The following is a 13,407-nucleotide window of genomic DNA, read 5'->3' as shown; positions in this document are numbered from 1 at the left end:
ATTAAATGACTTGTTTCCCAGCTCCACTGTTATTTCACTGGGTTTGTGAATATTTCTCCTACATGTTTAATACCTCAGAGGTCCTAACAATAAAATGAAAAAAGTAATACTACAGTGTTTACTAACAGAGTACAACATACATAGTATTTACTAAAACACTCTATGTTTTAGTTTCTTTTTTGAACAAGGAGGGAGTTGGATACACAGGAACAATGTTTATAAATAGGATAAATGTTTATATAGGATGTAATATGGGAATAGTCAGAGAATGATTCTCAGAAGAATTGTCAATATGGGGGCTCAAGAGCTCCTTTGGACTAATTCCTACCTTTAATCTGTTTTTCAGGGGCTCAGCTCAGAGATGCTGCAGAACAGTTTTGTGATTTTGCAATGGGTTTGGTTATAATATATAATGAAATCATCAGGATATCATTTGGTATTTGCTCTCTAGCTCTCATAATTTGGGAGCAAGTAAAACGGTTCTGCTTCCTCTTTATCTTCCTATTATGCCCACCCCCCCACCCTGGGCATATGTAGTCTTTAATAATTTGGCAAAGAGGACAGCTGCTCCAGCACAATGTCTTCAATGATGTGTAGAGATATGACATGGAACAAACTATCACTAATCCATTCCCTCTCTCCTTCATGTGGGAATTTATCAAGCTCCTCCTATGTGGAGAGCACTGTGTGCTAAGCTCTAAGGAGATATATAATTTAGATCGCATATAGCCCATCATGATGGGAACTATTTTTATTTTTTTATCCTTGGCATCTTGCACAGTGCCTGGTATTTAATAATAATTTATTAATAATTATACATCTTATATATTATAATTTATTAAGTATATATTGTAATATAATATTATATATAAATATATATAAATTAATAAGAACTGGTTTCAACTACATTGAAGAGAAGCAAATTCAGATAACTATAATGGCAAATATGATATAATATATTACAAAGATTTGTAGAAAAGTGCTATGTTTGAAAGGAAAGATCTTTGTCAATAGGACACATCAGGGAAAAAAAGTCTTTAAGGAGAAGGTGGTATTTGAGTGTGGGTGTAAACACAGGAAGTCAGCAGGCACAGAGGGGGAAGGAGGACATGCCAGGTATAGGGAACTAAGTAAGCAAAACTACAAAGACAGGAGATCCCTGGACATGTCTAGGCAACCTCAAAAAATTCTGTTTTATCTGAACCATAGATTATAAGGATGAGACTGCTGAAGGAGGGTGTTACTCAGTTACTCAGTGCCTTGAATGTCAGGAAAAGAAGTCTGAACTTTACTTAAGAAATAGGTAGCCACTAGAATTGCTCATTGGCTACAGGAGGGAAAGAACATGAATCATGTAACCATGGAAAAATATTCTAAATTAATTAAATCAAAAATTTCAAATAAAAAACAAATAGGTAGCCACTAAAGATTCGAATGGATTAGCATGATTAGATATATGCATATATATATATATATATATATGTTTAAGAAATCTAGCAACAGGATGGACTTGAAGAAAAAGAGAAGAAAGGGATGAACATTTTTTTAATGAAATTTCTGACATATGTAGCACTATGTACAACAGGCCAGGTGGGTGTTAATCAGAGACTATACTAGAGTTGTGACAGTAGGAGTAGAGAATAGAGAACAGATATAAAAATCAGTATTGACAGGAATCACCATCAGCTTATATAAGAGAGACAAGGGAAAAAGACAAGTCTGAGATAACATCAATACTTCAGAGATATGAACTGGAAAGTCAAAAGAGAGCAAACTGAGGATGAAGGGAAATCTTTCTGGACATGCTGAATTTAGGAACTAGCAGGACAAATGCAGAGAGATGTCTTGTAGGATTTTGGAGATATTGGTTGAAGCTCACTGGGAACAGAAATTTAGAATTGACTCGTAGAGATAAGAATGTCATCACAGGAATGAATGAGACTTTCAAGGTGGGTTGGGAGGCACAGTGGTTAAATGGGAAAAGTTCTGGATATGGAATCAAAGTCTCTGGGGTCAAGTGCTGGTTCTGCTATTTGTTAACTATGAGACAATAGACAAATTATTTTTGTCTCTCTGAGTCTTAGTTATTCCTCTGTTAAATAAGAAGGTTGGATTAGATGGGCAACATTCGAATATACAGAACATAGTTACATAGGAGGTAAAATGAGAACCTGTAAATTAACTTTATAGCTAGAAATGTCTCTAAGATGAGCTAGAAATACCAAGAACATAAGCCTCCCCAATGTGTGCAAATGTGTATGTGTGTGTCTGTATTCATAGGAGCTAGGAGGCTTTGGTGGATAGACTTTTAAACTATAACACAGGAAGACCAATTAAAACTCAGCCATAGGCACGTATAAGTTTTATGGTTTTGGGTAATAACTCTATCTGCCTCAGTTTTCTCATCTGTAAAATGGGAATAAATAATAGCACCTATCCTTAAAAACTGTTGTGAGGATGAAATTGGATAATAATTGTAAAGCATTTTGTAAACCTTAAAATACAATACGAATGACAGATAGTTATACATGCTTCCCTCTTACACTACTTTTACTATCAGATAGAATCATAAAGCTACAAATCACAAAAGGTATTGTCTAATGTAATCTACTCATTTTACAGATGAGAAAATAAAGAGTATTAGAGAAATATAATTTGCAATAATGACAAATGGCATAAAATGTTTTGGCATTAACCTACCAAAAAATCAAATTTAAAATAAAGAGAGAAATAAATAATATAATGTGCAATCTAGAATTGTCAAAATTCTGAAAAGGCCCATACTACTGAAACAATTTAGGGATTTAACAGAATACCAATCAATATATTAGACTAATCTCTCAAAATTAAGCTGACAATAAAACTTATCAGGAAGAAAAAATAGGAGAAGATATGAAAGAGAATTATGAATAATAAAAGGAAGGGGGAATTACACTGCTTGACCTCAAATTTTACTATAAAGTAATAGTTATCAAAATGATCCAGAGCTAGATTTTTAAAAAATATGAAAATAGATCAATGGAAAAGATAGATCATCCAAAATTAGAACTAAAGGAATAAAATAAACTGGTATTAGAAAACCCCCAGTTACAAGACATTCTTCTAGTTATGAATTATTAGAATGATTATATTTAAATAATCAGAAATCTCACTGACGATCCTTTAATGCTCTGGACAACGGAATTGGCATAATATTATCCCAACAGAAGTCTCTCTAGGACCTCACTGTTGTTAGGGAATCCTTTTTCCATCTTTGGTGTGCGCTGGTATTCCTCACTGGCTTTGTAAAGCCTGAATTTCCATGTTTTGTGCCTCGTTTGATTATTACATTTTGATTTATGTTTATATTTAGCAAAGAATCTTGTATTCCTTCCATAAGCATTTATTAAGCATTACTATGGACTAGATATTGTGCTACTAGACATAGGAGATACAAAGCCAAAAGTCAAAACAGTTTCTGACTTTTAAGAGCTTAGTTTTTGTTAAAGGGAAGTAATGTAGACACAAAAATTAATACATGATATATACAATGTGCATATAAAGTGATTTACGAGCAGAGAATACTAAGAGGCTTCCTATAAGGAGCTCAGCATTTGAGCTGAGCCTTAAAGGAGGAATCTAGAGAATCTGTGAGGCAGAGCTGGCTGTTATTTCAAGCAGGAGGAATAGCTTGTACAAAAAAGTCGAGACAGAAGATGGAATGTCTTCTATGAAGTATACCAAGTTTCTCTGGAACATACTGTTTAATGGAGAATTATGTATGTCTGAAAGATGCGGTCTACTGAAGAATTGTCTGTGAAAGTCAGAGAAGCCAGGAGGTGATAATTCTGGCATGGAGACGGCTGATGACGATTCTGGACAGTTACTCGCCAGAATTGGGAGATGAAGTGTCTTGTGTGAGGAACAGCAAGGAGGCCAGTGCCACTGGATGGCAAAGTATGTCAGAGGTAAGAAGATTGGAAAGGAAGGAGGGAGCCAAGGTTAGGAAAGGTTTTAAAAGTCAAACAGAAGATTTTATATTCGATACTGGAGATAATAGGGAGCCACTGGAATTTGTTGAATGGAGGTAGGAGGACAAGGACATGGGTCAGTCTTGGGCTTTAGGAAGATCAGTTTGAAAGCTGTGGAAGGTGGAATGAAGAAAGACTTATGGCAGGCAGACCAACCAGAAGACTGTTTTTAGGTAAAAGGTGATAAACAAAAGAGTGATGGCTGTATCAGAGAAGGGTTCATAAAGGAAATAAAGCTAGAAACATATTATTAAGTGCCTCCTGTGGGAGGAAACAATATGGGTATAAAAATAAATACAAAGTAATTGGGAGGAAGGCACTAGAATATGAAGGGAATCAGGACAGGTACTTGTAGGATGTGGCACTTTATGTAAATTTTGAGTGAAGCCAGGTAAGCTAAGACACCACCAACATACTCAGGAACCACATTCTATGAAGCCTTTCCTAAACCTCTAATGCTTTTTCTGTCTTTTGCTAACTCAAAAAATATATATATATATATATATAAAACATGTATTTTATATACATATAAAATTTATTTACTTTATCTGTGTGTATATACATACATACATACATACATACATACATACATATATATATATATATATATATATATATATAGAGAGAGAGAGAGAGAGAGAGAGAGAGGAAAAGCATTGTTTATAAAGTCAGAGAAACGGGGTTCAAATCCCACCTCTGCTTTTTATTATTGACAGGAAATTATGCAATATGGAGTACTGTAGAGGGAACCAGGTTCCAAGTAATGGATAGAGAACCAGCCTCAAACTCAGGAAGACCTATTTTCAATTCAATAAACATTTATTAAGTGCCTATTATATGCCAGACCTTGGGCAAGTCACTTGATCCTGTTTGCCTCAGTTTCTCATTTGTGAAATTTAAAATATTCTTCTGGAGAAGAAAATGGCAAACCACTCCTGTATTTTGCCAAGAAAATCCCAAAATGGGAAGAGTCAGTCATTATTGAAATTGACTGAACAACAATAATGTGCCAGGCACTGTGTTAAGTAAGCACTGAGCCTCTGAAGTATACTGGCTGTAATACCTTGGTCAAGTCAGTTAATTGCTTAGAGTTCAGGCAATTCTCTAAGGCTCTAAAATGCAGAGAAGGTGCTAGCCTACATTAGTAGAGGGAATTTTTGGTTCATGACTTGCTGGTACCAGTAGAAATCATCAATCTCGTCTCTATTTCTCTCCCCTATTACACCAAGCAAGCCACTTTAACTTCCCTGGGCCTCAGCTTCCTTATCTATAAAATCAGAGAGCTGGACTAAATGAACTCCAAGATTCCTTCCAGCTCTAAATCTTATGATCCACAGCCCAGGTTTTTGTTCCATCATCTCCTGTTCAATTATGCTGCTTCACTTTTGCTATATTCAAAATGCATTTTGAATGCCAGAGATCTCAAGGTCCATGTAGCAACTAGCAAATCATTATTATATACTACAATAAGCAAAAGAATACATTAAAATCAAACTGGTCAAACAAATCAACTTCTCTGTATGGAAATGGGCTCAGAAATTCAGATCTAGGCAAAAATGGAGGTTGTTGAGGGGAGAATATGTAAGAAATTCCAAAGAGTTGAATTACTTGTGAAAAATGTAAAACTTCTACTTCTCCAAGTTTTTTTGTTTTTTTGTTTTTTTTTTTTTTTTTGGTTTGGGAAACTGCAGAAGCAGACTTATTATTATTATTTTTAAACCCTTACCTTTCGTCTTGGAATCAATACTGTGTATTGGTTCCAAGGCAGAAGAGTGGTAAGGGCTAGGCAATGGGAGTTAAGTGACTTGCCCAGGATCACACAGCTAGGAAGTGTCTGAGGCCAGATTTGAACCTAGGGCCTCCCGTCTCTGGACCTGGCTCTCAATCCACTGAGTAACCCAGCTGCCCCCTCAGAAGCACACTTAGAATGGTTGATTCCCAAATAAAATAAAAGTAACAGGACTATGTCTATAAATGCTGTATAAACACAAAATAACAATATTAAAACCCAGTAAATTGCCATGAGATAGAAAAGGAAAATACATCTCATGATTAGCAGAATACAAGCACAATGGTACCTTAACACAGGAGCACCTTAAGTCATGAGCAATTTGAGATGCGAGCAGTCACGATCAGGATTTTTTGCTTTAAGTCAAGCGGATATTTGAATCACGAGCTTCTGCCACTCTCCACTAGAAAGCCTGAGGAACGTTCGGTTTCACAAGTTAGTTACACCAGGCTCTCTCCTTTAGTTCGGTGTTTATTTGGCCAGGGAGCATCTGTATTGAATTGCTTTTGCTTTCTTCTTTATTTTTTGTCTTTATTATCAGTTTTTGGGACAAATTTCTTAACTTTTAACCATGGGTCCTGACGACAGGAATTGAAGGCGTTACAGCAGCAGCAGCATACAGAGGTTTTGTTGGAAATTAGTGGGGAGGAGTTTGAGGTGGATGAGGTAATCAAGTACAAGTGAGCTTAAGAAAATGTTGAGGATTTGGGGAAAAATTAAACAGTTTATTGAAAAAACACATCCAAAAAAGCTGCAACAGTTCATGAGTTGGATCTGTGTAACAATACTGATTTCACACATTATGGTGTGTAGAGAGTAAGTTATGTTAAGCAATAGCTCAGGAAGTAAAAACCTTCTCCACCAGCATCTTCATCTGACCTTGGAGGTAAATAACATTTCATACGCAAGTTTATGTCTTTACATTCTTTCTTATTATCAATAAATATATTTATGTTATTTATAAAGTACATTTTCATTTTTAAAAGCATATAAAACAAAAAATTCATGTTTTTTGGGGTGACCAGAATGGATTAATTATATTTCCTTCAATTTAAATGGGGAAATTCAATTTGACACACTAGCAATTTGGATTACAAGCTTGGCCATGGAATGAATTAAATTGATGTGTCAAGGTACCACAGTATGTCAATATCCAGTGGTAATTACTATGTTTTTAATATTCTAAGTAATTTCATATCTGGTATTCTAAATGCAGATGAATCAAAGTGCCAAGGAGGTGGGTATGTGTTTGGTAATCATATTTCCAATAATAGATAGATAAAACATTTAAAAACACATATATACCAGGTGTGCTGCTAAGCATAAACAATAACTCCTAGCCTCAAAGAGCTTGCATTCTGAGAGGGGAAAAACACATCAAGGAGAGCTGGAATGGGGGGCTGTGGAGGAGAGGTTGAAGAGATGGAGAAGTGGCTAGGGCTTTTCATAAAATGGCGGTCCAGGCTAGGGCTTCATCAGTCCAAAGAATAGACCCTACAGTCTTCTTCACTTTGATAATGACACCCAAAAGAAGGAATAAAAGACACTGAGAAAATATATATGATGGATAAAGGGGTTGGGTTTGCCCTGTCATGGTAGGGAAGGAGAGCAGATGAAATGTTGTGGATAAAATGTAAAATAACTGAAAGAAGGCCTTTATCATGTTGGGGAGCTCTCCATAGGGGAGGGACAATATGGAAGACTGGGATAGGATGTGAGCTGTACCAGTGTAGGGACATTCCACATTGATGAGATCACAGATTCATTTAAATAATGAGGTACAGAAAAGAGACATAATACCTTCTAGTTCACTAGTCTGAATCACTCTAGTCTCTCATGACCAGCTTTCTTCTTTTTTTTAAAAAAAATCCTTACCTTCTCTCTTAGAGTTGATATAAATATTGGTTCCAAGACAGAAGAGCAGTAAGAGCTAGGCTTAACTAGGGGTTAAGTGACTTGCTCAGGTTCACACAGCTATTTGAACCCAGGACTTACTAGCTCCAGATCTGACTTTTCTATCCACTGAACCATCTTGCTTTTCCTACCACCAACTTTCTATTAAAGTCTTTAGTAAGGAGTAATTCATTATCTCCTAAAGCAACTTTTTACAATTAGGGATAATTGTGTTAGGAGGTCTTACTTAGTAAAGACAAGATCCATCTCCTTGCAATGTTGTTCTGAATTCTGTCCAGTGGTGTAGGGCTGGGGGTAAGAAAAAATGTCTAATTTTCTGCCCACGTGATATTCCTTCAGATACATGACAACAATTAATATGCTCCTCACTCATTCCTTCAGCTCAATATCCTTAGTTTCTTTATCTATGTATAGAATAAACTTGAGGTTCTTTGCCATCTTGGTTGCCTCTATGCCTCTATGGAGAGTCTAAAGTTTATTAATGTCCTTCCTTACATGTGTTACCTCAAACTAGATATAATATTCTATATGTCATTTGACCAGGGAAGAATACAATGGACCTAACTTGGGAAGATTTAGAAACGAAGAGGTACAGGTAAGTAGATTGGTTCCTTGGTTCATGCAGGAGCGAAGACAGATGGCTTACTTGGTCTCTTTCACTGATGTCATTCTCTGTGGGAAGTCCCAGAGCAAAAAGAGAGGTCATTAGTGGAATCAACTTAGGGGTAATTTCCCAAAATATCTGGGTAAGCAAACTAGAACTGAGAAGCAGGTAAAAAATACCAGCTTCCTCTTCAGGTTTGATACTTCTAAACTCTTTTTCCCCCTTGGATCTGGTCCTCAAAAGAGTTGAGAACAAGAGCTCTCCATCAAAATAAGTATCAGTGTTCTAACACTTTATACCCTTGCTTGACCTCCAGATTCTCCATGTTTTTCGCTGTGATTTTATACTTGCCATCCCCATGCCTTGGAAAATACTCTTTTCTCACACTTAGTATCTTGAAATCCCTAGTTTCTTCCAGGTTTCAGCTCAAACTCTAACTAAATCAGGAAGGCTTTCCTACTTCCCTCAGATGGTATGGTATCCCTTTCTCAAACAACCCTAAATTTGTATTCATTCTGTATATTTCCCTATCTCTAACATGTGTGCATGATGTCTCCTCCCTTAGAATGTAAGCTCTTTGACTATCTGATTTTTGATCTAGCCATAGCACTGCTTGATTTATACCCCAAAGAGATAATAAGGAAAATGACTTGTACAAAAATATTTATAGCTGTGCTCTTTGTAGTGGCAAAAAATTGGAAAACGAGGGAATCTCCTTTGATTGGGAAATGGCTGAGCAAATTGTGGTATCTGCTGGTGATGGAATACTATTGTGCTGGAGGAATTCCATGTGAACTGGAATGACCTCCAGGAATTGATGCAGAGTGAAAAGAGCAGAACCAGGAGAACATTGTACACAGAGATGGATACACTGTGGTAAAATTGAATGTAATGGACGTCTCTACTAGCAGCAATGCAAGGATCCAGAGCAAGGCTGAGGGACTTATGAGAAAGAAAACTAGCCTCATTCAGATTAAGAACTATGGGAGTAGAAACACAGAAGAAAAACAACTGCTTGATCACATGGGCTGATGGGGATATTATTGGGGATGTAGACACTAAATGATAACTCTAGTCTGACCATCAATAAAATGGAATTAGGTCTTAATCAATGATACATGTAAAACCCAGTGAAATTGTGCATGGGCTATGGGGAGGGGGGTAGGGGAGCTTAGGGGAGAGGGAAAGAACATGAAACATGTAACTATGGGAAAATATTCAAAATTAAAAAAAAATGTCTTTGAAAGTGGGATGTGTTTTGCTTTGGACTCTATCTCCAGTACTTTAATTACTATTTGGTTCATCATCATCACTTAACTGAGGAACTGAGGCAAACAGGCTTAAGAGGACTTGACCAGTGCCACACACAGGACTACCATTTTTTTTTTTTTGTTGTTGAGTGATGCTTTCTATGGCTATGGGGTGGGGGGAAGAGGTAAGATAATGGAATTTTAGTAGAACCAACAAACAACTAAAAAATTTTAAAATATTACACATTCATGTTCATGAATTCAGAAATGTCTCTTTCTGATCAAAAATTACTTTTTAACTTTTCATCATTTCCTCAGGCTTATGATACCTAACTCTGTTTTTTGTCCTCACTATGCCCTTCCATCTTTCTATTCCTCAGGTTTTCTCCATATAATCACCTGTGCACTGGCTATGCTTTCCCCCTTTTTCTACCCCTCCCCCAATTATGCAGTTGAGTTTTCTACATCTGGGGAAATCTCAGGGATCAGCCCAGCAGGAATGCAATGGATAAATTTTGCCCTGAAGAGACCACTTTTCTGATCATGGAATCACCCCTGCTACATATGTATGTCTTTATTATGACCCTTTGCTTAACCAGTACAATTTTACACATTATCCTCTACACTTGAATTCCTTGCCCCCCTAATCCTATTATTAGTTATGATGCCTTACTGAGCTCCAACCCTGGATATCTCCCACTATTTACTTTCTTTTCCCATTGAGAAACCATGTTGATTAGTTTCACTACAAATTTATATTCCATAATCTCAAATGAACTCTCTCTAGATCAAGGCAATCTTTTTAAACCTTCCCAATTGATTCACTATTCCACTCACTACAATACCTCTTCCAACTTTTTTCATTCTTCCTCAAACCTCCCATGGTATCCCTTCCCCACAACTTCTCAGCCGAGAATCTTGCTTCATATTTTACTGAATAAATTGAAGTTAGCTGGCAAGTAGGTGGTGCAGCAGATAGAGTGCTGGGTCTAGAGTCAGGAAGACTCAACTTTCTGAGTTCAAATCCAGCCTCAGACACTTATTAGTTTTGTGACCCTGGTTTAACTTAATCCTGCTTGCTTTAGTTTCTGCATTTGTAAAATGAACTAGAAAAGGAAATGACAAACCACTCTGGTATTTTTACCAATAAAACCCCAAATGGGGCCAGAAAATGAATCAAATGTAACTGAAAAATGATGGAACAACAATGAAATTGGGGTCATTTGCCAAGAAATCATTCTTCTCCACTCCACATCTCCTATCACTCAGATGTTTTCCCCAACTACCTCTTTTTTCACCCTTGTGAAGATATAGCCCTTTTCCTTACTAAGGCAAACCCCACAACATGCATAAATGTTCTATCTTTTCCAGCAGACTGCCCTTTCTATTATCCCCTCTCTTTCACTTATCTCCAAACTTTCCACATCTACTGGCTGCTTCTCTGATGCCTACAAATATGCCCTTTTATTCCCACCTCCATTCATAAAACAAACAAATCCCAATCCCTCACTTGATCCATCCATTCCAGGTAGTAACTGCCCCACAATTCTCCTCCTTTCTTTGTCTAAACTCCTTGAGAAGATTATCTACAATAAGTGCCTCCATTACCCTTGCCCTCCTTTCTCTTTTTAATTTTCCATAGTCTGGCTTCTGATCTCATCATTCCATAGAAATTGCCTGCTTCAAAGTTGGCAATGATCTGTTAATTGCTCAATCAATTGGCCTTTTCTCAGTCTTCATCTTTCTTGACCTTGATGAAGCCTTTGATACTTTCAATTACCCTCTTTTTTCCTTAGTACTTGCTTTTTCTCTGGGTTTCCTTGACACTGCTCTCTCCTTGATGTACCAGTTTAGCCACTCTTTCTTAGTCTTTTTTGTTGAATCATCTTAGGGGTCAAGTCCACTAGGTGTTCCCTCAGGTCCTGTCCTGTGTCCTCTTCTTCATCTATATTATGTCACTTGATCATCTCATCAGCTCCCATTGATTAAATTATCATTTATATGAAAATGATTCTTAACATCCAGCTCTAACCTCTCTCTGGTCTTAGCATTTTGAATAAAATGCCTGTATACATATTATATTCAACATGTTCAAACTCATCTTTCCCCCCAAAATATTCTCTTCTAATGGCAATACACATAATGCATTTTATTGTGCTTCAATTTATGGCAAGCATCTATTATAACAAGTCTTCTCAAGGAGTTTAGCCATAAAATGCACAAGAGATATAGGACAATAGCAGGTATAGAAGGATCAAGTAAGGATTTTTTGAGGATGAAGAGAGAGGGCCATGTTTATATGCAGTACCAAAAGAGCCAGTAAATAGGGAGAAACTGAAAATAAATGATAGAAGGGGGCAGCTAGGTGGTTCAATGGATTGAGAACCAGGTATAGAGAGGGGAGGTTCTGGATTCAAATCTGGCATCAGATACTTCTCAGCTGTGTGACCCTGAGCAAGTCACCTAATCCCCATCTCCTACTCCTTGCCATTCTCTTCTGCCTTGGAACCATGTATTTTGATTCTTAGACAAAAGGTAAGGGTTTTAAAAAAAAGAAGTGATAGAATAGGGATGATAGGGCTGGCGATCTGTTGGAGATGATATAGTGCATAAAATGTTCTAGCTGGTGGTTAAAATAATTTGCATTAAAACAATATTTTTATTTTAGAAGGAAGTTATCTAACTCTAAGGCTTCTGGTTGCCTGGAAGGATGATGATGCTCTTGACCAAAAGAGAAGTTCTGAAGAGAGGCGGGTTGCAGGGTGGGTGGGAATAATAATTAATTCTATTTTGTATGTGTTGAGTGTGAGATGCTTATGGATATCCATTTGGAAAATCTTTACTGAAACTACTCTTCCTTCTTTATTACTTTAATTCCTGACTTTATTATTTCTGTCAGTGGTATTACCATTTACTCAAGTCTCCCATGTCTGAAAACTTGATTCTTATCAGCAACTTATCTCTGTCCAATTAGTTTCCAATCCCTGACAATTCTACCTCTGCAATATTTCTTGATTTTTTTAAACTTCTCTATTCACACGGTCACCACATTGGGCATGTTCTTGTTATGACTCCCCTGTACCAGTTTAACAGATCAGTTCAACAGATCTTCACACTTCCACTCTGTTCTCACTTCAATCTATTTTCAAATTTTTGGCAAACTAAACTACATTATGCAGGATAAAATGTCTTACATTTATATAGTGGTTTAACGTTTATAAAGCTCTTTACGTAGATTGTTGTATTTGATTTTAACAACAATTACATAAGACAATTGTTATCATTATCTTCTTTCAACTAAAGGCTACCTATATACCTATAATACTTGTTAGGTGTATTATAGAGGGAATTCTAGGTCAGGTAAGTGTTGAACTACACAACTCTAAATTCTGTGATTATTACTCCAATGAGCTCATTAGCAATGCTTTGTTCTTAACTTTCTACCTTCTCTAGTGACAATACTTTTTTATGGTATGTTTTTAAAAAGTTTTATCAGTAACTTTTTGTTTTCCATCACAGCAATTTCTGGATATTTTCCCACTCAATGAGCCTTTCCTTGTACAAAAAAAGAAGTTAAGTAAAATCAATGGACATAGTGATTGTATCTTATCAAATATGTGACATTTCTCATGTATGCATGAGTCCCCCACCTCTCCAAGAAATTGAGGGAGGTTTATCTTCTATAGGGCCAAGATGGTTATTATAACTGTATAGCTTGAATTTTAAAAAATTATTTTTTCATTCTGTATAAGAAACATTGAAGAAAATAGACATTTCCATACGTAAGAACAGAAAAAGAGAATTATACATGAAACTGTGAATCTATGATATACAACTTCT

General features: G+C 36.4%; 1 protein-coding gene and 1 pseudogene across 1 annotated transcript in view; both read right to left on the bottom strand.

The window, feature by feature from the left end:
- RIN2 (Ras and Rab interactor 2) overlaps window positions 1-13,407 on the bottom strand; it is a 249,154-nt gene that overhangs the window by 120,380 nt on the left and 115,367 nt on the right. The window lies entirely within an intron of this gene.
- Window positions 10,007-10,137, bottom strand: LOC123238518 (annotated as a pseudogene).

This window comes from Gracilinanus agilis, chromosome 2 (genome assembly GCF_016433145.1).
Source record: "Gracilinanus agilis isolate LMUSP501 chromosome 2, AgileGrace, whole genome shotgun sequence".
Classification (NCBI taxonomy): domain Eukaryota; kingdom Metazoa; phylum Chordata; class Mammalia; order Didelphimorphia; family Didelphidae; genus Gracilinanus; species Gracilinanus agilis.
The sequence above is the reverse complement of the archived record's forward strand: the minus strand, read 5'-3'. Positions and strand labels throughout refer to the sequence as shown.